This window comes from Pongo pygmaeus, chromosome 4 (genome assembly GCF_028885625.2).
Source record: "Pongo pygmaeus isolate AG05252 chromosome 4, NHGRI_mPonPyg2-v2.0_pri, whole genome shotgun sequence".
Classification (NCBI taxonomy): Eukaryota; Metazoa; Chordata; class Mammalia; order Primates; family Hominidae; genus Pongo; species Pongo pygmaeus.
The window spans coordinates 160,924,396-160,948,114 of NC_072377.2; the positions used below are offsets into that span (position 1 = coordinate 160,924,396).

At 38.0% G+C, this 23,719-nt stretch overlaps 1 protein-coding gene across 4 annotated transcripts in view; it reads left to right on the forward strand.

Annotated features, from left to right (window-relative positions):
- Positions 1 to 23,719, forward strand: part of SGCD (sarcoglycan delta) — a 1,056,619-nt gene that overhangs the window by 394,174 nt on the left and 638,726 nt on the right. For 2 of the 4 annotated variants that reach the window (XM_063665308.1, XM_054488390.2), the window contains exon 2: positions 6,493 to 6,656. The exons of the other annotated variants lie outside the window; for them this stretch is intronic. The gene's annotated coding sequence lies outside the window, so the exon portion shown is untranslated. The remainder of the gene's footprint in view (positions 1 to 6,492; positions 6,657 to 23,719) is intronic. 4 annotated transcript variants of the gene reach the window in all.

The window sequence follows — 23,719 nt, forward strand, 5'->3', positions numbered from 1 at the left end:
GGCACCATTGTATTAATTCAAGGCCCCTTGAGGAGGTTTTACTTAAATCTAATACCCATTGAACTTCAACCCAGCTCTCAAGGGTTTGTATGTCCTGACTAGATGAAATGTCTTATATTTGTGTTTTTTCCTGTTTTCCTCCTTTCTGTAACTGGTCAGCTGACTTTATTTTGGAAGGATTTTACTAAAGCAAAAATTAAATCCCAAAAATCATTTGACAATGAATATTGGCAGCAAACAATTGCATACTTAGGTCCTTTCTAGATGCTGTTCTAAGTGCTTTAAAACTGATTATCACAAATAACTCTTTGAGATAGATATCACCATGGTGTCTGTGATGCAGAAGAAGCACTGAGAGGTTAAATAACATGCCCAAGGACACAACTTGGGGGTGGCTCAGCCAGGAATCAAACCTAGGCAGGGATCTAATGCTTTCAGCCAGTATTATCTTTGCATTTTATGATATCAAGGCAAAATAATATCCTTGTTGGTAGTCTCCTAGAATGACAGGTTTTTGCTGAGCATCCTTTTTGTGTGTTCACAGTGGTGTAATATTGTGGATCTGACTTCATGTGTCACTAAGAACAGGAGATCCAAGACTGCTGTTCTGGGGATAAGGTGATGCTGATCTATTTTCGCTGATATCAGTGATTCTGATCATTTTAAAAAATTGTGTTGGGTATCTAGAGATACATGGAAAGCTAGCAAAAATAGCCCCTGGTAATTTAATCACCCATCTGTCTAAGTATGTGGTCCAATTCTTCCTTCACACTAGCAAGTAAGGAGAGTGTAGTGAAGTCAGCCATTGCCTGGTTTCGAGGCAGCACAGAGGGCCCACTGTCTAGATTTGAGGCTGTATGGGATAGCAGGCTGCCCTGAGAATTTTATTGGTATGTACATGGTGTGTGGGTGCACTGGCATGCATGGAAGCTTATGGGGTGTGGTGTCTGAATGTGTGAATCCTACAAAAAGTGGATGTATTTAGGGAAATCATATATACTCTTACTGTTTGGCTAGGAATGGGGACCACTTCCCTGGTAACAAAGACCAATTTCTTAAGGCAAAGGGGGGACCTGTATTTCTAGACAGCTAAATTAGAAAATGTCAGACTTGAAGAGGTGCCGGGTGGATGCACACAGAGAAGAGTCAGGGCGGGCATCTATTCTGTGTACATTCAATTCTAAAAGGACATCTACTTTTACTGCTTGCACACCAGCAATGTCTAACCCATGTTTAAAAGTTTATGAGAGACACATATTTCATTAACTAGCCAAGAAGGCTATAAATCAGCAATTAGCCCAGGTGCCAGGAAATTTCCTAAAGCCTCATTTTAACATTCAGTGACATTTTTTCCAAAGTTCCTTTGATTTCACCATTCAATTTAAAAGGCTAACCAGGAAGGAAAATAATGCTAATGCACTGGCAAGAGATTAGATATCTAAAAGTCACTGGATGTTTTCTATAATCTTCAAAATCCAGCAGTACAGATTTTATTTTGCTATTCACCAGCAGTTTGTTTGTTGTCTAGACTAGAAATAAACAGAAGGGAAGGTCTTTAATATTTAGCCAGCCAAAACTGGTGATTCGAGTTACAGTTGGACACCTAGATGCCCAAAGTATTTTATGTTTTATAGCCCCTACTTTGAGTATTATCACCTGCTAGAAAATATAATCAATATTTTGCAACTGAGGTTGACCACCTGTGGTGACTTGGTGCTGGGTTTACACTCCATGTAGCTCATTCCAGTATGTAGTGTGACCACCTCTAGGCCTTTTGAGGAAATGTACCTTCTTCTATTTGGGTGCCTTTACTATTCTCAGCAGAGACTGAGCTGGGCCAGTTTTCAGTTAGACTATTAGGAGACTGAGATATTCCTTTGGATTTTAAGTTGTGTCATTTCTGAGTGTCAGAACTAGGTTTAATCAGAAATAAAACCTAGGAAAGAAGCAATGGTGATTTTCAGCACGTTTGGTGAATGTCAGTATGCTCCAGGGTGAGTTCTGAGTTTGAATCCTGACTTGTCACTTCCTAGTTATGTGATTTCAATCAGATTACTTCACGTCTCCAAACTCAATTTCCTTCTATGCAAATAGAGTAATACACATATTGGGAAGCCTTGTTGGCAACAGGAATTCTGTGTGTAGGTGTGTATACCTATATGGTATCTCCACTATCACACTTCTTAAGAGGTAAATCTTTACAGCAATGCTTCTTTAATTCCCAGTAGGACCCAAATCTGTTGGCATAGTTTTAAATTTAAATTCATCATTAGATACATTTGGATCCATAGTTCATCCTTTCCCCCAGCACACTTCTGCTCAAAAATCTTAAGACCCACTTAGAGTTGCTAATACCTTCTGCTGCTCCCACTCTCCCTGGTTCTGCCTTCTCGGGATGCCCACCTCTCTTGGGAGTCTGTCTTGGTGCCAGGGTATCTGTGAAACCCGTGTCTGCGTGTGCTTTATGCTCACAGGAATCATTTTTAATACAACCTAACCATTAGAGAGGTGTGGTTCACACTCTGCCATCAGAGCAACCACTAATTGATACCTCTTGAAAAATGACAGATTCCCTGAAGCGTTCAAGGCTGCCTGACAGGCAGAGATCCCACCTACCACTATGATTAGCACTCTCCCATGCAGACACTGGTGATTTAAGACATATGTTGTTCTTTCTTGACATTATTTTGTTTCACATTATTCCTAGTATATACTTTCTCATTTTATTTTACCATATAATAGCATTAATCCCTTTATTATTTCCAAGGATTTCAAAAAAGCTAATTTCTGAAGCTGTGCCCTCTGGACCTAGTGTCCTTTACTGTGCCGTGAGGCATCTTGTTAATGGATAGTGGAATTTGGTGAATACTTTTTTGTTTCTTTGTTGAAGGAGGGAAATAAAGCAGAAAGAGGTGTGTATGGGTGGGAGGTGAGGAGCAAAGTAAGGAAATGAGTGTTATTCCCAAGAAAACTAAGAATTATAGAATTGTCTCTCTCTATCAAGCAGAAATTGAGATATTTATGTCAGCACACGCTATATCACTACTTGAGAGAATCAACAAATTTGTGGGAATTTGTCATGTCTACTCATATCTGGGCAAAGTTAGGAAATTACAAAAGATAAACAAAAACTGCTGGAACAAAGGTTTAATGAAGGTAGGAATAAAGTCACTATTATCCTCTACCATAACCCCGGTCTTTAACAAAGTGCATGGCAAAGATTATATATTTCATAAACATTTGCTTTGTAAATGTGCTTTGGATCGTGTCCTTGGATGACTTAGAATGGATTGTAAGTACCTTTTCTCTGAAGCATTGTAACTATTTATTAGGTTGGGATGTAACTAAACCTGAAAGGTAGGTGACATATTTTTATGTCGTTACTACCTGAACATAGACAGTTCCTTAATATCAGTTAAGAAAAGAAGAAAGAAAGATGCATTTGGATAGACTTGAGACTAGAATTCTCAAAGCAGTCAGCACAATTTCTTTAATAACTCCATCTATCATTGTGCTGAATTACAGCATTGTTTGCTTCCAGTGTTATGTCTCTTGGCTTCAGAATGCAGGAATAATTGTAGACTGTGGCTTGACATTCCAAAACCGAGGCCAAAATCATCCTCAAATTGCCGGGTATGAGAAAGCAGACAATAAATGAATCAGAAAACATGACTTTATCATGTTACAATGTTCTGCCATCTGCCCAGGAATGTGGGGGCAGCTGGGGTAACTGCATACAACTGATCCTGGAGATGGTCCAGACAAAGTTGCCCAAAGTCATTAAGGGCTACAAAAGCAATGTCATATGATAAAAGATGGAAAAATTCAGACTCCAGTGGGAAGTAAGATGAAGGTAGATACATTTATGAAATATCATGCAAAATGTAAGCCTGCAGCAGTAAAAACTTTAAAAATAAAGAACAGTAAAAGTTTATTGAGCACTAACATTATACACAGTAATGAATGATTTACCTATGACTTCATTTCTTTTGCATAAACATCCTACAGGGATAGGTATTTTCATCATCTCTCTTTTATAGAAAAGAAATATGATACTTACAGAATTTGATTATCTTGGCCAGGGTTCCACAGTGGTGGAACCGGAACCTGAACCACAGTAGTAAACCCCAAAGCCTAGTTCTTAAACATTGCACCGTATTTCCTAACCACTTTTAGACTACTGAGGATAAGGGAGCCTTTTATTAGTTAAAAAAAGAAAATGATCATTTTTGGGAGCTAAAGATCTTTGAAGGTATTTATGTTACCCCAATGAGGGGTAACAAAATAAAAATGAGGGGTACCCCAGGGAGAGGAAGGGACAACCCTAAAGGCAAATGACAAATTGGTGACCAAATTAGGTTTAGATCTAAAGTCCTTTGATGACTGCCCAATACCTTTTCCCTAAACACATCTCTTCCCTTTTTTGTTGTCTAACCCTGGATTCCTTTACTTCATACTTTTTATAGTAAAGCAGGGACTGAGAGTTGAGGGAATGACAAGAAATAATGGCATGGAAGCAAAGGCAGAAAATCTGAAAACGACATGATGAAAATAACAATGAGATTTCAGTATTAGCCTGTAAGCAGAGTCATCCCAATACATGCCACACATACTCTTTAGAGTATCTCCTAGAAATAGTTTTGGGGCTTTTGTTTGCTAGCTTCACAAATACAACTAACATTCATCTTTTGCATCACACTCCAGACTATACCAATCCTCTTCCTAAGCCCAACACTAGAAGACATTCATCTAGTCAGTATTTCATAGTTGTCAAAAATACTGGAGATGGAACGCTTTTGGTTCAAACCAGGCTCAGCCACTTATCAGCTGAGTGGCCATGAGAAGGTTTACTTAACCTTACTGTCTGCTTATTCATTCATTCAAAAAATATTTATTGAGCTCCACCTTTGTGCAAGGCTATCAGTGAAGTGAAGTGCTGGAGACATAGCAGAATACCAGAGATAGAATTTCTTGCATGCATGGAGTTTACATTTTATTGGGGGATGACAGATAATAAACAGGTAGACATGTAATACATCAAAAAGACTTTTAAATCTAGAGAAAGAGGGATGAGATATGTGGTATGAGTTTGCAATTTTAAGCAGGGTAATTTTACAAGGGTCCTCACTGGAAAGGTAACATTTGAGCAAAGACATGAAACAGTGAGGAGAAGTTTCCCAGGTAGAGGGAATGATGAGTTCAGAGGCTCCTAATAGAGTCAGAGGTGTGTTAGAGGAGCAGCATGGCTAGAGACGAATACATGACGGGGAGAAGAGTGGAAGATGAGGATGGTGGTAAGAGAGATGCATCAAACATCAAGCAGGATCTTTATGGCCATTGTGACAACTTTAACTTTGAGTCTGAGTGAGGTGGAAGGTTTCTGAGTAGGGGAGTGTCATTCTCTTACATGGGTCTGGTGGAGAGTACCAGCTGTAGTCTGAGAGAGCCTAGTGTGCAATCTTGTAGATCTTTAATAATGTCTTGCACCAGCATGGTAGTAAAAGATGTAGTAAAAAAATGATCAGCTGCTGGATTTATTCTGAAGATAGTGCCACCAAAATGTGCTGATGAAATGGACAATGTGAGGTATATAGGCAAGACAGGCATCAAGGTTTACTTGGAGGGTTTAGGCCTGACCAACTGGGTGAATAAAATTGCCATTGACTGAGAAGGCATAAACTTAGAAGAAGGAGGGCTTTAGTATTTTCCAGGTGGAAGCTGGTGGTGCTGGTGACTAAGTCATGACCTCAGTTGGATCATGTTATATCTGACATGCCCAAGTAGAGTTGTTGAAGAGTCAGTTGATTGAGTTTAGAGTTCAGGGAAATATCTGGGCCTGGAGACAAATCTCAGAGTTGTCAGAGTATAAATGGTATCTCAAGCTGTGGACCTGGAAGATGTACCTGCTGAGAAAGTGTGTATAGAGAAGAGGCTCAGGACTGAGCCCTAAGATCTCCTTATGTTGGAAATTGGGAGGTTGAAAAGATGCAGCAGAGGTAGCCAAGATAGAGTGGCCAGTGGTAGCAGTAAGATTGGTACCTTAGAAGTCAAATGCGGGAGGTATTTCAAGGTGGAGTGATGCACAGTCTCCTTGTCTTGCTTTGATGATAGACCAGTGTTAAACACATTGTTTTTGTATACTAAAGATTTGCTTGACACATGGATTGAACTATGCCACAGATAATGAATTATCATGGAAAATCACTTTTGCTCTCCCATCCTCAGTTTCCCTGTAAGTTAAATGAGCAAATTTGATTTGTTAAGTCCTAAAATACCTTCCAGCCTTGATATACTATGACATTTTTTTTTTTGGTATGATTCTTTAATTCAGTCAAGACTGAATCCATTCAGGCATTATGCAGTTTTATGACAAACAGAATTTAAAGTATCTTTTGTTTAGTCTCTCCAAACCAAATGGGCTTTAATTTAATATCACTCTGTCTTGTTTTTGTTTTTCTTTATGGACATTGTCTTTCTCTGTTGATTTTGTAGACTTGGAAGAAACCTCCATCCTCAGGGATTTGGAGAAGGATATACTGGAACCTGTGTGAAGGCTGAGACAACCATCCCTTTTGTGGTGGCCTGAGGGGATTTTCTTAATCCCAATGTTGCCCTGAAATTTATGTCCAGGATTCAAAAAGATTAGTACTGCTAAGGTATGAGTTTGTGACTTTATTATTTTCTGAGACAAATGTGAACATTTAAAGATATTTATCCATATTTGCAGCCTGTCTCCTCCCCCTTTCCCTGACCTTCTTCTCTTTACTTTGTCTCTTAAAGGAAAGATCTTTTCTATCTTGAAAAGATCCCATCACTTATGAGATGTGTTACCACAGGTAAAGATACAATGGTAGAAACTGAAGGAAGCCTGCATTGTCTATATAATAAAGAGGTGGTCAGAGGGCAAAGACAAAGCATGCAGAGAGGTTTGTGCAGGTGTCTCAGCTAGAAAGAAAAGAGAAATGGGGGTAGATACTTATGTGATAAAAGACTTCAGGTAAAGAGATGAGTAAAGAAGTGGTGCTGTGTAATATACTGTTTATTCGTATTTACAGTGTCCACAGGAGACTGACAAAATTTTGTTATTCCTTAAGGTCTTTAGGGGAGCTGTCTTTGTATTTATTTTATACCCATGCTGGAGCAGACTCTAAGTTGAAGTCAGAAAGTCTCGATTATTTTTTCTAGTTCAAATGATAATTATCACAGTAATGGTAATTAGACACTAATCAACAAAGTATGCATTTGCATGCATATAAATACATCCTTATACACATACAAAAACATGTATGTATAAATATATATAATTTATTGAATGGTATCTCTGTGTGTGTGTATGTGTGCATGCATGTGTATATGCATATATATGTATATATAGAGAGAGAGAGTGTCGGGGAGGGAGGGACAGATGGAGGGAGGGGAGAGAGAAAATGCTTAGAATCACCATTTGTGGAGTCTGTATTGTGAGTCAGGCATTGTGCTATGAGCTTTGAAAAAAATACTATAAGCACAACTCATAACAACCATCTGGAATAGGGATTTCTGTTCTGGGAAACCAAAGGGGAGACAAGTAAAAAGGTTTTCAAAGGCTGTGTAGCAAGAAAGGGTCAGGGGCCAGGCTCATTCCCACACTTAGTAGAATTTAAGTCTCTGTGCTCACTGTAGAGAGTAGTAGGATTGCATTCACTGCTGGTTGAAAGCACTGGGGAAAAGATGATTTTACAGCTTAGAACCACATGGCATGTTCAAGAGAAGTTGTAGGATGTCTCTGAAAATTCCATTGGTGACTCATTTGATGCCCTTTTAATCTCCTTCAAAAAAGAAAGAAAAATAATCCTTCATAACCCAAAGGCTTCCGGGAACTGGGAGAACAATGTAGGTGAGATGTGGCAGTGGCTGCCTTCTCCTGGCACCGTAAGTCATATGTCATGCACGTGCAAGGTAGAAGTGTGGAGCTGTTGAATATCACATTAGTTACAGCCACAGGCCTGCTGTCATTTTATTTCTTAATTTCTCACTGCTAGAGTAAGTGTGGTGTATGCTCTTAGCTAGTCATGAATGGGCCTTCCTTTGAGGATGAAGCACTTTCTATCTAGTATTCCCAAATGCCAGTGAATAAATGATTGAGCTGTGATGTTCACATTGCTTGTAGAACCGCTAGAAAGCTGCTGAGAGATGGGCGGACATGTAAGAGGGAGCATTTCAAATACACACTCCTCCTTCTCTAGTCAGAATAACTTTGTCTTTTTTTTTTATAAAGTAGATTAATTATTTTTCTCTTTTTGGCATCTTTAAGGAAGTTTCAGTATAAATACTTAGTAGGAGTTCATTTTTCATTAACATGGTTTCAAGGACCAAATAGGTAATTAACCATTCATAAAAGAAAAATACAACACAGTGTACCTTTATTGAGTCCTTGTACAAGTATAAACATTCTACAAGATTGATGTATAGTTGTGGTACAGTTACTTCTTCCCACTCATTCTTTTTTTATTATTATTTTTATTTTTATTTTTTGGAGATGGAGTCTCACTTTGTTGCCCAGGCTGGAGTACAATGGCACAATCTCGGCTCACTGCAACCTCCACCTCCCAGGTACAAGTGATTCTTCTGCCTCAGCCTCCTAAGTAGCTGGGATTGCAGGTGCCTGCCACCACGCCTGGCTAATATGTTTGTATTTTTTAGTAGAAATGGTGTTTCGCCATGTTGTCCACACTGGTCTCGAACTCCTGACCTCAAGTGATCCTACCACCTCAGCCTCCCAAAGTACTGGGATTACAGGCGTAAGCCACCATGCCCGGCCTTTCCACATATTCTTGATCTATTGGAAAGGAAAACTAAAAAGTTATCTGCTTGTCCTCAAAAACCTAGAGAAGCTTAGGGATTTGGGTTGGGATTTTGATTATTGAGGGTTTTTGGCTTTGAGAGTATCGAACTTTAATTCAGAATGTCTGTTCTGTCAAGAATATTCACTTAGATGCCCGCTACTTACAACATAAATTTAGAAAAGTTTTAAAGGACTTGGCTATAAAAATTTTTCTGGTTTAGAGACCAATCAACCATTAAGGGGAAAATAAAGCTCCCTCTGATTGTTCACAGAGGATGCGGGGAAAAGAATGCCTGTTTTGCTGTGCATGTTCATCACAGGGCTCTGTTCAGCTGTAGTATATATAAGGATGTGCCTGTGGCTGTTCACAGACCAAAACCCAGTTTCCGGGAAAGAAGAAGGAAATGAGGCAGTGTTGGTACTATCAATCTGCCTAATGCTTCCTGGCTCCTGGGTTCTGGTGCATGGAATAGATTTTTCAGATGTCTTTTCAAGTGAAGACACTATAAATTAGTGGCTATGGAACTAGTCTTTAGAAAAGGCAAATCAAAGTTCCAATAAAGCTCCTGTATGAACATTAGAAAGGCCATCTAATTCTTCTAAGCCTATGCTGTTTAAAGTATGTTTTGTAAGTCAGCAGCATCAGCATCATCTGAGCTTGTTAGGCATGCAAATTCTTCGACCGTTTCCCAGGCTTACTATTTGACTTTACTAAGTCAAACTTCTTGGAGTAAGATCCAGAAATCTGTTTTTGTTTAATAAGCCATCTAGATAATTCATATGCTTTGCTAAAACTTAAAAACCACTGCTCAACCTGATCTCTGAAAAATAAGGGAGCTTATAAAAATTTGATGTCTAAAAACTAGGACAATCTAAGAATATTGATGACCTATATGCCTTAGTGTGTGTGTGTATGTGTGTATTTGTACGTGTATATAGTGAATACATACACAAATACATAAGCATGTGACATCAAAAGGGAAAAAAACTTTTTCAAAAAATCATAAACAGAGTTACTGAGGTTTTAATTACTGCATTTGAAATCTACAAAATGGAAAAAATAGATATAACATTAATTTAAAAACTAAACTTAAAATAGCTGTCATTATACATAAATGAGTCCATAAAATAGAGTAATCCAGACATTGAGGCTCATGCCTGTAATCCTAGTGATTTGAGAGGCCAAGACGAGAAGATTACACGAGGTCAGGAGTTCAAGACCAGCCTGGGCAACATAGCAAGACCCTGTTTCTAAAATAAAATAAAACAGAAAAGAAAAGAAAAGAAATTAGCCAGGCATCGTAGCATGTACCTATAGTCCTAGATACTCAGGAGGCTAAGGTGAAGAGATTGCTTGCGTCCAGGAATTTGAGGTTACAGTGAGATATGACTGTGCCACTGCACTGCAGACTGGGTGACATAGTGAGATGAGACTCTGTCCCTATAAAAATAAAAATAAACAATAAAACAATAGAGAGTTCTGAAATAGGTACACATATATATAGTCAACTGGCTTTTAACAAGAGCACCACATTAATTCAAAAGACATAGGAAAAATTGCTTCAACAAATAGTACAAAACAGCTGGATATTTATGTAAAAAATAAAGAAGCTTAATTTCTACCTTATACCATACACAAAAATCAGTTTGAGTCAGAGCACAGATTGAAACATAAATGCAAAAAAAAAAAAAACCCACCAGAGATCTCCTGGAACAAAAGCTAGAATATCTTTGTAACTTCAGGAGGAAAAGATTTCTTAGAAAGGACACAAATACACAAACCATAAGAAGAAATAAATACTTTAAACTTCATGAAAATTAAAAGCATGTACTCATCAAAAAATACCACCAAGAAAATAAAGAGATGGACCACAGACTAGGAGAAAATAGTTGTAATACATATATTTAACATATATATGAACATTCACTTCATAAAACTAGATAAAATAGCCAATAAAGACAAGCAGTGGTGCTTAATTTGCATTTGTTTTCAAATACAAATTAAAACCACAATGAGATACTTCTACACACTTAATCAGAATGGCTAAAAATAAAATGAATGAGAGCACCAAAAGTTAAAAGGATGTGAAGTAACCACAGTTCTCATACATTACTGGTAGAATCATATAATGTTCCAATCACTTTGAAACCCAATTTGGCAGTTTCTTATAAAGTTGTCCAAGTATCTGCTTTAAGACCTAGAAATTCTATTCCTAGGTATTTATCAGACAGGATTGAAAACATTTGTGCACACATTTTCTTAATAACTTTAATTATAATAACTCAATCCTGAAAACAACTCAGATGTCTAACAAAAAAAAATGGATAAACTCTTACATATTCATAAAGTAGATGATATGGTTTGGCTCTGGGTCCCCATCCAAATCTCTCTCTAATTGTAATTCTCACGTGTCAAGGTAGGGACCTGGTGGAAGGTGATTGGATCATGGAGGTGGTTTCCCCCATGCTGTTCTGGTAGTGAGTGAGTTCTCACGAGCTCTGATGGTTTAAAAGTGTTTGGCAGTTCCCCTCTCGCTCTCTCTCTCTCCTGCCAGCATGTAAGACATGCCTTGTTTCCCCTTTGCCTTCTGCCATGATTGTAAATTTCCAGAACTGTGAGTCGATTAAACCTCTTTTCTTTATAAATTACCCAGTCTCAGGTAGTTCTTTATAGCAATGTGAAAATTGACTAATATAGTAGAATACTATTCAACAATAAAAAGACTGTCACACATAACATGGGCAAATCTCAAAAATAGTGTGGTGTAGGTGAAAGAAGTCTAACACCAAAAATAACTTGTATAATTTTATGTATATGAAATTAGAGAATAGTCAGAACTAATCTATGATGACAGAAATTGGCTCAGTGCTTGCTTCTGGTGAGGTATTGCCTGGGAAATGTTCATGAGGGAAATTTCTAGGGTGATGGAAATGTTCTGTGTCTTGATATGCATTATCAAAGCTGATTAAATGATACACATATTAAGTATTTCACTGCATGTAAATTATATTTCAATTTTAAAATGCATTAAATTTTTGTTAGTAACTGCCATTAATTACGTACTTTGTTCAAAGTGCTTTTCTTTAAATGCGTAAACTCATTTGATCCTTGAAACAACTCTCTGGGATAGGTATCATTATTCCTAATGTACAGACGTAGAAACTGATACTAAGAAAAGTTAAGCAACTTGCTCCAAATCATGGTGCTTGGTCACAGAAGCTGAATTCAAGTGTCAGTCCATCTGACTCCAAGGCCTGGCTTAACCATCATGTTACTCATTTGGCATAAGTGCCTATGACCCCATCTTTTTCTTTCGAACTTTTATTTTAGGTTCAAGGGTACATGTGAAGCTTTGTTATGTAGGTAAACTAGCGTCACAGGGGTTTGTTGTACAGATTATTTCATCACCCAGATATTAAGCCTAGTACCCTATAGTTATTTTTTTCTGCTCCTCTCCCTCCGTCAACTCTCCACCCTCAAGTAGACCCCAGTGTCTGTTGTTCCCTTCTTTGTGTTCACAAGTTCTCATAATTTAGCTTCCACTTATAAGTGAGAACATGAGGTATGTGGTTTTCTGTTCCTGTGTTGGTTTGCTTAGGATGACAGCCTCCAGCCCCGTCCATGTTCCCACATTAGACATGATGTTGTTCCTTTTTATGGCTGCATAGGATTCCATGGTGTATATATACAACATTTTCTTTATCCAGTCTGTCATTGATGGGCATTTAGGTTGATTCATTTTCTTTGCTATTCTGAATAGTGCTGCAATGAACATTCATGCACATGTGTCTTTATGGTAGAATGATTTATATTCCTCTAGGTATATATTCAGTAATGGGATTGCTGGGTCAAATGGTAATTCTGCTTTCAGCTGTTTGAGGAATCACCATACTGCTTTTCACAATGGTTGAACTAATTTATACTCCCACCAACAGTGTATAAGTGTTCCCTTTTCTCTGCAACCTCACCAGCATCTGTAATTTTTTGACTTTTTAGTAATAGCCATTCTGACTGGTGTGAGATGTTATCTTGTAAAGGTTTTGATTTGCATTTCTCTAATGATCACTGATACGAGCTTTTTTTCATATGCTTTTGGCCACATGTATTTCTTCTTTTGAAAAGTATTTATGTCCTTTGCCTACTTTTTAATGGGGTTGCTTGTTTTCTTCTTGTAAATTTAAGTTCATTGTAGATGCTGGATATTAGACCTTTGTCATATGCATAGTTTGCAGATATTTTCTTCCATTCTGTAGGTTGTTTACTCTGTTGAAAGTTATTTTTTATTTTTTTGCCGTATAGATGCTCTTAAGTTTAATTAGATTCCACTTGTCAATTTTTGCTTTTGTTGTGATTGCTTTTGGTGTCTTTGTCATGAAATCTTTGCCCATTCCCATGTCCAGAATGGGATTGCCTAAGTTGTGTGACTCCATCTTTATTCCAGGCAAGTTATGAGGAAATAGTCTCTTGAAGAGGCTTCCAGAATAGCCCATTAGGGACAGTGGTTGTTAAATAAATGCATTCTATATTTCTCATTTTTCTTTTCTTTCTTTCTTTCTTTTTTTTTTTTTTTTTTTGAGATGGAATTTCGCTCTTGTCACCCAGGCTGGAGTACAATGGTGCAATCTTGGCTCACCACAACCTCTGCCTCCTGGGTTCAAGCGATTCTCCTGCCTCACCCTCCTGAGTAGCTGGGATTACAAGTGCCTGCCACCATGCCTGGCTAATTTTTTTGTATATTTAGTAGAGACAGGGGTTCACCACGTTGGCCAGTCTGTTCTCGAACTCCTGACCTTAGGTGATGCACTGGCCTCAGCTTCCCAAAGTGCCGTGATTACAGGCGTGAGCCACCGCGCCCGGCCAGCATTCTGTATTTTTCTAATAATTATGGGGAGATAAAAGTTAATAGCAAATATTACTTCTGCCCTCAAGGATCATTGCTTTAAAGTGCTGTAATACAAGTCTGTTTTCTCAAGGTGAACCTTCTAGATCATGGACCATAATATAAATTCTAGAGCCAGAAACTGTGTAATATGCTGTTTAGAAAACCTCATATGACTTGCAGAGGCAATGTCATTTAATAAAGAGCTCTGGCATAAGACTGCCTTGGCTTAAGTCCAGGCGGTTCTACTTTCTGGGTGTATGACCAATGGCAAGTCACTGAACTGCTCCAGACCTCAGTTTCTTCATTCATAGGATGGGGATGATTCTCATACCTACCTGATACAAAGTAAGGATTAAATAAAATTATGCAGCTAAAAAACTAGTATGTGATGGTTCCTTACAAGCCCTCTATAAATGTTAGGCTGATGTTTTGGGTTTTAGAGATTATATGAACAATGACATTACTAAGCAAGAGAATAATCTAATTCCCTGTTGTATGTGGCAGCTCAGAATCCCTATGTGTGTCTATGTATTCACTTAATTTTAGCTGAAAGCAAAATGCTGTTGTTTACTAAAAACTGTATCAGTATTTTATTAGAAGAATTTGCAACCTTGGAATGAAGTGGACCCTGTTGCTCAACAGAAAAAAAAAAGGCATTTAATTACTGCATAGGAAATTGTGTTGAGGAAAAATTGTCATTAAATGTAATTGTTATGCTTTATCTGTGCAGAATGATTGAAAGGAGCCTGAAACTATTTAGCATGTTTAACAGATATCAGCAAGGTTAATTGTTTGGGAACATAGAAGAGCTGAATTCCTCCATGCACCTCCACAATTTGTATTACTGTCGTATTATTTTCTTCATGACTTCAGCATCAGTCTTTATTTTATCTGTAGCTTTTGAAGTCTTGATTTCCACAGTACAATTTAAAAGCCAGAAAAATTGCAAATATGTGCAAGCTAACAGTGCTTTTCCTATAAGGAAAAATTAATTAGTCTATTACCAAGTTGCTATATAAGTAGAAAATCTCTATGCACCTCCAAGTAATGTTGTCAAAAGGAAATTAGAGGCTGCTTTTGTGGGTAGGTTTTGTTATTGTTTCTCATAGTCATCACTGAGGGTGGGGAGATGGGTGACTTGGAAGAATAATTTTTCAGGTACTGTCAGGTGTACCTGGAGGGGTGTGTTTGTGTGTGTGTGTGTGTGTGTGTGTGTGTTTGTGTGTGTTGTGTCTGTAGGTAAGTATTTTCTTCTCTGGGATCTTTCTTATCAGTGATTCTTATGCTGGTTTTGTAGAAGTCCTAATATTCATGTGGATCACTTTTGCACTTGTCTGTTTTCTTTGGATGTGGAAATGATGGTTTTTATATTTTTGTGCCTCACAGCACAGCAGCGGAACTGTGGCTAACTTATCAAGTCTTATGACGGCCCTTCTCTTACAACTTTCTTTAGCCCTCACTGAATTTCTCTGAAAGTTCATCATGCATTGAAATTTTGTCTCAGATAATAAATATCTTAGTGTCAAACATGGAGAGGTTCAGCAGAGGGGAATCATAGTTTCTTGTGAAAACAGAAGAATCTGGCTGGATAATTCAGAACGTCACTTTCTACAGCTGGTTTTATTTATTTATTCTGCCAGTATACACTGAGTCCCTATTGAGTCAGGAGTTATACTGAGCTTGGCCACTTGATATCGATGTGACACCTACCTTCTGTTTTGGATCTCAGTTTCCTCAAATGTAAAATGAGTGTTTGTATCAGATAAGCCTAGAGCTCAGCAAATATTGCAGTTTCATTCAATTTCAAGTGAATTAGTAATTAATGTTGCTACGGGAGCACTCTTTGGGCATGTGTGACAAACTATCTGTAAGTGTTGACTCTACGATGGAATATGAAGGTCAAAACAGATTGAGCTAAAGAAATTTTATACAAATTCTATAAAAGACTTTTTGCTGAATTTTAGCATTTACTCTCTTCAATGAGACCTTGAAATGCCATTCAAAATGTCTTATCTGAAATATAATCTCATTTTTTCACTTATACATTTCAGAGATATTCTATTCTTTTCTTCCTACTTCCAATAATAGTTCTTACAAAGTTATCCTCATTTTATGGATGAGGAAACTAAGAAAGAGAGGTCAAGTAGCTTTCTTGAAACCACCCTGGTGGATTAAAATTCTCTCATCTGATCTTTGCGTTGGGCCCTTAAAATGCATGTAATGGGCCCGGTTCTAGTCCCAGGGTTTTTTGGTGCTGCCGAACTAAAGGATACTTCCTTTAATGTTCTTTGATTCTGCTTCTGATTCTGGTAGCAGCAGAATGTGGTTTTTGCCTTTATTTTTTTGTTTCTAATTCAAATAGCTAGTGTTTTAGGAATAGTCTCTTTTTGACAGTTACTGAAAAAAAGATCTGTGTTTTTCCCCTTGAGCATTATGTTTTGCAGTCTGTTTGTTTACTTGGGTTGAATTTTACCCAAGGTCTTTGAAACTTAACAAAATCTCAGTTGCTGCTGCGTTCAAAATCTTGTACAGATTTAGGTCTTATTTGCTGGGTTAAAACACACACACACACACACACACACACACACACACACACACACAGTTTCTGTCTCTGTCTCTCTCCAACACAAGAAATGGCCATTTTAACTTTTTTCTGCAGTTTTAAATATATTGTTTTCATAACTAAGCAAATATAACGTAGGTTAAAAATCTCTCCACTAAAATTCACATCTTACAGAAAGACCTTTTTCTCCCCCTTCAGCTTTTTATTCTTCCCCTTTGCTTTGCTGCTAAACCCACCCACTCTTGGTCCATTTCTTTTCAAGAGAATTTTTCAAATGTTTACACCAGTACACCAGCATTTTCCTCATATTTAGCCTGGATTGATGAGTCAATCTATGCCCATCTCATATATTTGTTATGAAGATCAAAGTGGCATAAATGTGAAAATGCTTTGAAAACTATCCCGCTCCCCTGCTGCCTGAAGGACTGTCTAAAGAGCTTCACGTACTATACACTATCTTCCCATTCCATTCGCCTTTTTGTGTCATGTCTTTTTACTCATTCCCTTCTCTTCTCTTCCCCCAGTCTTTCCACCAGCTTCAGTGAATGTCTCCATTTATTAGAAACATGCCATGTCCTTTTATATCACCTCTCTTTTGCACTTGCTGTTTCTTTTGCTGTAGTGCTCACACCAACAGCAACAAATCTCGAAAATCCTCATCTTTAAAGTTCCAGTACAGAAAACTAAACACCACATGTTCTCACTCATAGGTTGGAATTGAACAATGAGAACACTTGGACACAGAGTGGGGAACATCACACACTGGGGCCTGTCGTGGGGTGGGGGGAGGGGGGAGGGATAGCATTAGGAGATATACCTAATATAAATGTTGAGTTAATGGGTGCAGCACACCAACATGGCACATGTATACATATGTAACAAACCTGCACGTTGTGCACATGTACCCTAGAACTTAAAGTATAATAAAAAAAAATAATAATAAAGTCCCAGTTCACTGGAGGCCTTCTGGACTCCCTTGAGCTGGAAGTCACGTATTCCCTTTTGACTCCATTGCATTTTTTGCAAACCTGTATTGTAATTCTTACTGTGAAGAGTGATCATTATAATTGTATTTACAAGTCAGTCTCCCTCAATGAAATTCAAGCTCTTCAAGGCAACAATTCTTGTTTTTATGAATGTATCTTCGAGTTCCCAACTCTGCATAGCATATAGTAAGTACTCAATAGATATGGATGGGTGGATAAATATATTACAGAATGGATTTAGTTTTAAAATAGGTCATTTTCTCATGACTTATTGATTCTTTTTGGATTTTCTTATTTTTTAATTCCCAGTTGTTTTTGGTTTGGGTTTTTATTTGCTGTCCTAATTTTCCCATCGTGTAATATATTTTATATGTCTTGTATTCATATTTTCCTCCTACCCACTATATCCATTCTTATTACCTTTCTTTCTAATACAGCACTGTGCTCTTCTGCCTTTATGGTAGCCCTCACCTCTCTCACTAGGCCAGGGATATAAGACACCTGGTACATGTGTTACTACCCCTCTTGCCTGTTGCCTTACAGACATCACTAATTAGTTCTAGCTCAGGAGCTGTAGAATCCTTCCAACACATCACTCCAGACAGTACGTGATACCAGCATGGAAACCTATCTGCTATTTCTGGATTAGAAGATTTTCTGTCCAGCTTCCAGTTACTTTTTCCTTGTCTCCTATGCATAAATCCTTGCTTGAGAGACTGTGGGTCTTATATTAGAATTTTGAAAAAGTTTAGCAAGCTACCAGACTTAATCTATTAGGCTTCAGAAGCCAAGAAGCATTTCTGAAACATGTTGCTACATATGGAATGTCTGTGGAACTGTTTCCATACTTTGACTTTTTTTGGTATAAATGAATGTTAATGTCCCTGGAGATTTTTTGGGTTTTAATACACTTACTCCTTTAAGAGACCATTTTCAATATATTTTAGATTCCTGAAGGTTAGTTTTCAGGATCTGGACTTCCTAATTGAGTTTTCTGACTGGTGTTGTCTTATCTACAAATAACATTTTGATGTCATTATTAGTGGTGTAACAAAAAATGTAACACATTCTGATAGACAAATGACTCATTACTATAATAAAGCTGATAAAAACTCCCTTCCTCAGAAATAGAAATACAGTCTGTTTATCTAGTTACTACCTTTCTGACATTTTTCTTCCAACACATTACCTTCAATCTGTGTTTGTTTGTTTGTTTGTTTATTTGTTTATTTATTTATTTATTTATATTCTGGGATAGGATTTTGCTCTATTGCCCAGGCTAGGATGCAGTGGTGCAGATGCAGCTCACTTCAGCCTCTGCTTCTTGGGCTCAAGTGATTCTCTCACTTCAGCTTCCTGAGTAGCTGGGACTACAGGTGCACACCATCATACCTGGCTAATTTTTAATTTTTTTGTAGAGGCAAGGACTTGCCAAATTGCTGAGGCGGTTCTTGAGTTCCTGCTCACAAGCAGTCTCCTACCTCGGCCTCCCAAAATGCTGGGATTATAGGTGTGAGTCATTATGCTAGCCTCGATCACTTTTTAGAATAAAAATATGTTTCTTTTTTCTCAGAAATAGATGACCACATGCAAATGCACATGGCCTGTATACAATTTCAGGATGTGTTTGGATCCACTTAAGTGCATCCATGGATTAAAAGTTAGGAGCCCTTTCTATAATGATATAGAGAGAATTGTGACCCTCAATAGTTTATGATTTTAATCTCATTTTTCGTTAGGAGATAATGTGCACACATAAAGACAGACGAAGGTTCCATATAAGGAAGTGTGTGACCTAAAAGAGAGATTATAGACATAGGGAACAACCAGAAAAGATTTGTGACATTTAATGGTATTCAAATCATTGATATCTGAGATTTTACTGAAAGCTATAGGATTGAACTCAAGCAAAAGTTACTACCTTCTTCTGTACAGTTAATGGTTAAACCCCAAGTGGCAAAAAGAATGGGAGGGGAATAAACAGTAGATTTGATTTTAAAACATCTTTGGAAGACATATAGGAAAAAATATAATTTTGTATTATATAAAACATAGCTCAGTAAAGAAATCAAGCAACTACTCAGTAAAGGTCTTAAAATTGGGAACTATGACAAAGTGAGGGAGGAAAGGAGCAAAAGTTGGATGTTGGCCTGTGGTATGAAGAATAGTTCTTCCTCTTCTTCATTGCTACTCATTAATGGAATGATAGGAGCATTTTACCCCCAGGACAAAACCAGAGGGTTCTTTTCTGAAGACACTGAGTGAATTTCTCAAGGGGGTAGTTACAGCTGATCAGTGGGATGGGTGACCAAGTAAGGTCTTTCCCTTATGCCCTTTGAGGCATCCCAAGCCTGAGCTTAGTTTCCTGCTTGCTTATCGTTGAGGAAAGCCAGCCAGCGCTGCAGCCCCACCCATGTGCCCATGAAGCCACAGTCTTGTGGGAAAACAGACCCGCATACAAAAGTGTCATGTATTGTGCACATTTAACTTATCTCAATTCAACTATATACAATGGAACATGGAGAACATGTAGAAAAATAATTTAAGTATTTCTCATTCTACTCAGTGGGAACATATTCCAGATGGTCAGTCAAATGGGAGGCATAAATTTTCTAATTTAGTAGGTCTCGGTTTCTTCATGCTTTTCATAGCGTGACCATCTCACTCTATTAAATACGATTCGACTATTTAAAATGTGTTTAGCATTATACTAGATTAAAAATATGTGAAGTATTTCTTGTGGTATTTAACTTGATTTCTTCCCTAGAGAAATGCTTTTGTGTTATATTGTGAAATACTGGACACTTTTCTAGTGACTTTTCCAGGGTCATTTTGACTATATATGAATTTTGTCTCAAATATGGGTGGGGCCAGCAGCATTACTGGTTCAGTGGTAGAATTCCTGCCTGCCAAATATGGGTGGCTCTGTCACCTAACCCTAATGCAAGATGACTCGTGTTATAACACAGTGGAGAAAATTTCACCAGCTACAGCAAAATAGTTAACTCATTTTCTCCATTTATTTTTATACTCAACTTTCCTGTGATGTTATTAATATACAATAAAATCACACATTTTAAATGTGGGATCTGAATTTTGACTAAGGTATACACTCATGGAACCCCTGCCCCAATCAAGATATAGCATATTTCTCTCACCATAAAGTTCATTCAGTCCTGATATTTTCCTCTCCCATTGAGGCAACCAGTGTTCTGCCTTTTAAAACTTCACATATACGGAGCCAGGCACGGTGGCTCATGGCTGTAATCCCAGCATTTTGGGAGGCAGAGGTGGGCAGATCACTTGAGACCAGGAGTTCGAGACCAGCCTGACCAACATGGTGAAACCCCGTCTCTACTAAAAATAGAAAAAAATAGCCAAGTGTGATGGTGCATGCCTGTAATCCCAGCTACTCAGGAGGCTGGGGCAGGAGAATCATTTGAACCCAGGAGGCAGTGGTTGCAGTGAGCTGAGATCTTGCCACTGCACTCCAGTCTGGGCAACAGAGCGAGACTTCATCTCAAAACAATACAAAACAAAACAACCCAAAACTTCACAAACATGGTCTTATGGGATATATTCTATTGTTTCTGGCTTCTTCTATTCAGTGTGTTTTTCAGATTCATCCATGTTGTCTTGTGTAAAAGATCATTCCATTTTACTTCTCACCAGCATCATTCAATTAATATACTATAATTACTTATTCATTTTCCTTTTGATAGACATCTGGCTGTTTCTCATTTGGGAATAATAAGAATTACACTATTAGAAACATTTGTGAGCATGTCTTTGTGTAGACATAGGTTTTCACTTCTTTTGAGTGAATATCAATGAGTGAAATTTCTGTGATATGGGGTAGGTATAAATTTAGTTTTAGAAGGAACCACCAAATGGTTCTCAGGTGGTTCACTTCCATAAGCAATATTTGAAAGATCCAATTATTCTATCTTCTTGTCAATACTTGGTATTGTTAGCCTTGTTAAATTTAACCATAGTGGATATAAAATAAGATTTCTTCTTGTTTTAGTTTGCATTTCCCTGTCGGCTAATAATGTTAAGCACTTTCAATTGTACTTATTGGACATTTGTATATCTGTTGTGAAAAGTCTATTCAAGTCTTTTGCCCAATTTTTATTGGATTGTTTGCCTTTTTATTATTGGGTTGTAAGAGTTCTTTTAATATTCCAGATACAGTTCTATGTCATTTGTATATAGTGTAGATATATTTATCCAGTCTGTTACTTGACTTTTCATTTTTTAAATGATGTCTTCTGAAGAACAGGAGTTTTTAATTTTGATGAAGTCCAGTTTATTTACATTTTTATTTTATAATTTCTGCTTTTTTTGTTCTACCTCATAAATCTTTGCTTGACTCCAAGTCACAAAGATATTCTCCTATGTTTTCTGCTAGAAATATTGTATCTCTAGCTTTACATTTAGGGTAGCAGTCTATCTTGAATTAATTTTTGTAGTTTGGGCTTTTACAGCTTCAAATTCAATATGTCAGCTTATAGGTTCATCAAAAGTTGGCTAGTTTCTTCTAGTCTAAACAAAGGCCGTCTTTCTCTGGTAGGCTTGTTTCTCTGCTTCTCTTACCTCCAATATTAGCACCTGGCTCCAATTATGAGAGCTGTGTCCTTGCTCACCTAGGAAATGCTTTGTTTCTCTGGAATTTGATTCTCTTAGACTTCTTTGGAGCCACAGTTCTTTAATACCTTTAAAGAAAGGTATGTATTAGTCTGTTGAAGACCATTTCTTACAGTTTGGGCAGGAGCACATTCTGTTCTTATTCCTCTATGTCCTAACCACAGGGAAACTTTCACTCCCCTGTTTTAACATAAGAAATGACAATTGAACTTAGGAAGAAAACCGGTAGCATGGAAGAGAAAAACATAGTTGCTATGGTTCGAAGGATGATGCCTCCTCCAAAATTCATGTTGGAACTTAATTTGCAATGCAGCATTGTTAAAGGGTATGGCCTTTGGGAGGTGACTAAATCATGAGGTTTCATCCCTCAGGAATGAGATTGGCACCTTTATAAAAGGGCTTGAGGTTGAAGGAAGTGCTCTCTGTCATTCCACTCATCTGCCATGTGAGGACACAGCATTTCTGCCCTCAGGAGGATGCAGCTTTCCTCTTGGAAGCAGACAGGGCACCCCTCACCTGACAACAAACTTGCCAGTATCTTGATCCTGTACTTCTCAGTCTTCAGAACTGTCAGACATAAATTTCTGTTTATAAATTACCCAGTCTGTGCTGTTTTGTTGTAGCAGTACAAAATTACAAAATAGAAACCAGAACCAGAGCAGTGGGGTTGTTGCTATAACAAAGAGCTGAAAATGTGGAAGTGGATTTGGAAGTCAGTAATGGGTAGAGGCTGAAACAGTTATAAAGTTAATTCTGGGAAAAGCCTGTATTGCTGTGAACTGAGCATTAAGGGTGCTTCTGGTAGGGGCTCAGAAGAGGAGAGCTGTAGAGAAAGGCTGTCTTAAAGATGATCTAAGTAGTCATGAACAGAATGTTGGTAGAAATGTGGATGCTGAAAGACCAGTTTGATGAGGTCGTAGATGGTCATGAGGAATATCTTATTGGAAACAGAAGAAAAGGCCGTCCTTCTTACACAGTGGCAAAGAACTGGCTGACATGTTTCCATATCATATGGCTTTGTGGAAGGCAAAATTTAAGAGCTATGAACTAGGAAATTTAGTGGAGAATATCTCTAGGCAGAGTGTTTAGGGTGCTGCATGGCTTCTCTCAACTGCTTATATAGTAAAATATGAGAATAGAAAAAATGTGTTAAAGACAGAATTTATAATCAAATAGGAAGCAGAACATAAAAATGTGGAAAATTCTCAGCCTAGTAATATAAAGAATAAAAAAGCATGTTTAGGAGAGAAAACCAAGGGTGTGCCTGGCCAAGTGACCCTTTGATAAGAAGATTAGTATGGATAGAAGTTAGCCCCATGCTATTCATAAAAGAGAATCAAAGAATGACTTGGAAGGCATTTCACATATCTTTGAGGCTGCCACTTCCATCACAGGCCAAGAGTGCAAGGGCCCTGGGGCAGAACAGTTTTAAGGGAGGGGCCCAGGAGGCTGTGGAATCTTGAGGCTTGCTGCCCAGGGCTTCCTTAAGTCTCTGCTTCCTGAATTCCAGCACACTGCTACTTGACCACCCTAGTTGTGACTCCACTCCAGAAGGTATAAATCAAAAATCTTGGTGGTGTTCATGTGGTGCCAATTCTGCAGGCTTATGGAGTATATGTAAGTGAAGGCTTGGCTACCTCTACCTAAATTTCAAAGGATGCCTTGGAGAGTCTCAGGACCCAGGCAGAGAATTGTCACAGGGGCGGGAAGGCAAGAGGGTCCCTACTAGGACAGTGCCTAACAACCACGAGACTGGGTCACCACAGAGAGTCCCAGCTAGGAAAATGTCTAGTAAAGCCATGGGAGCAAGGTCACC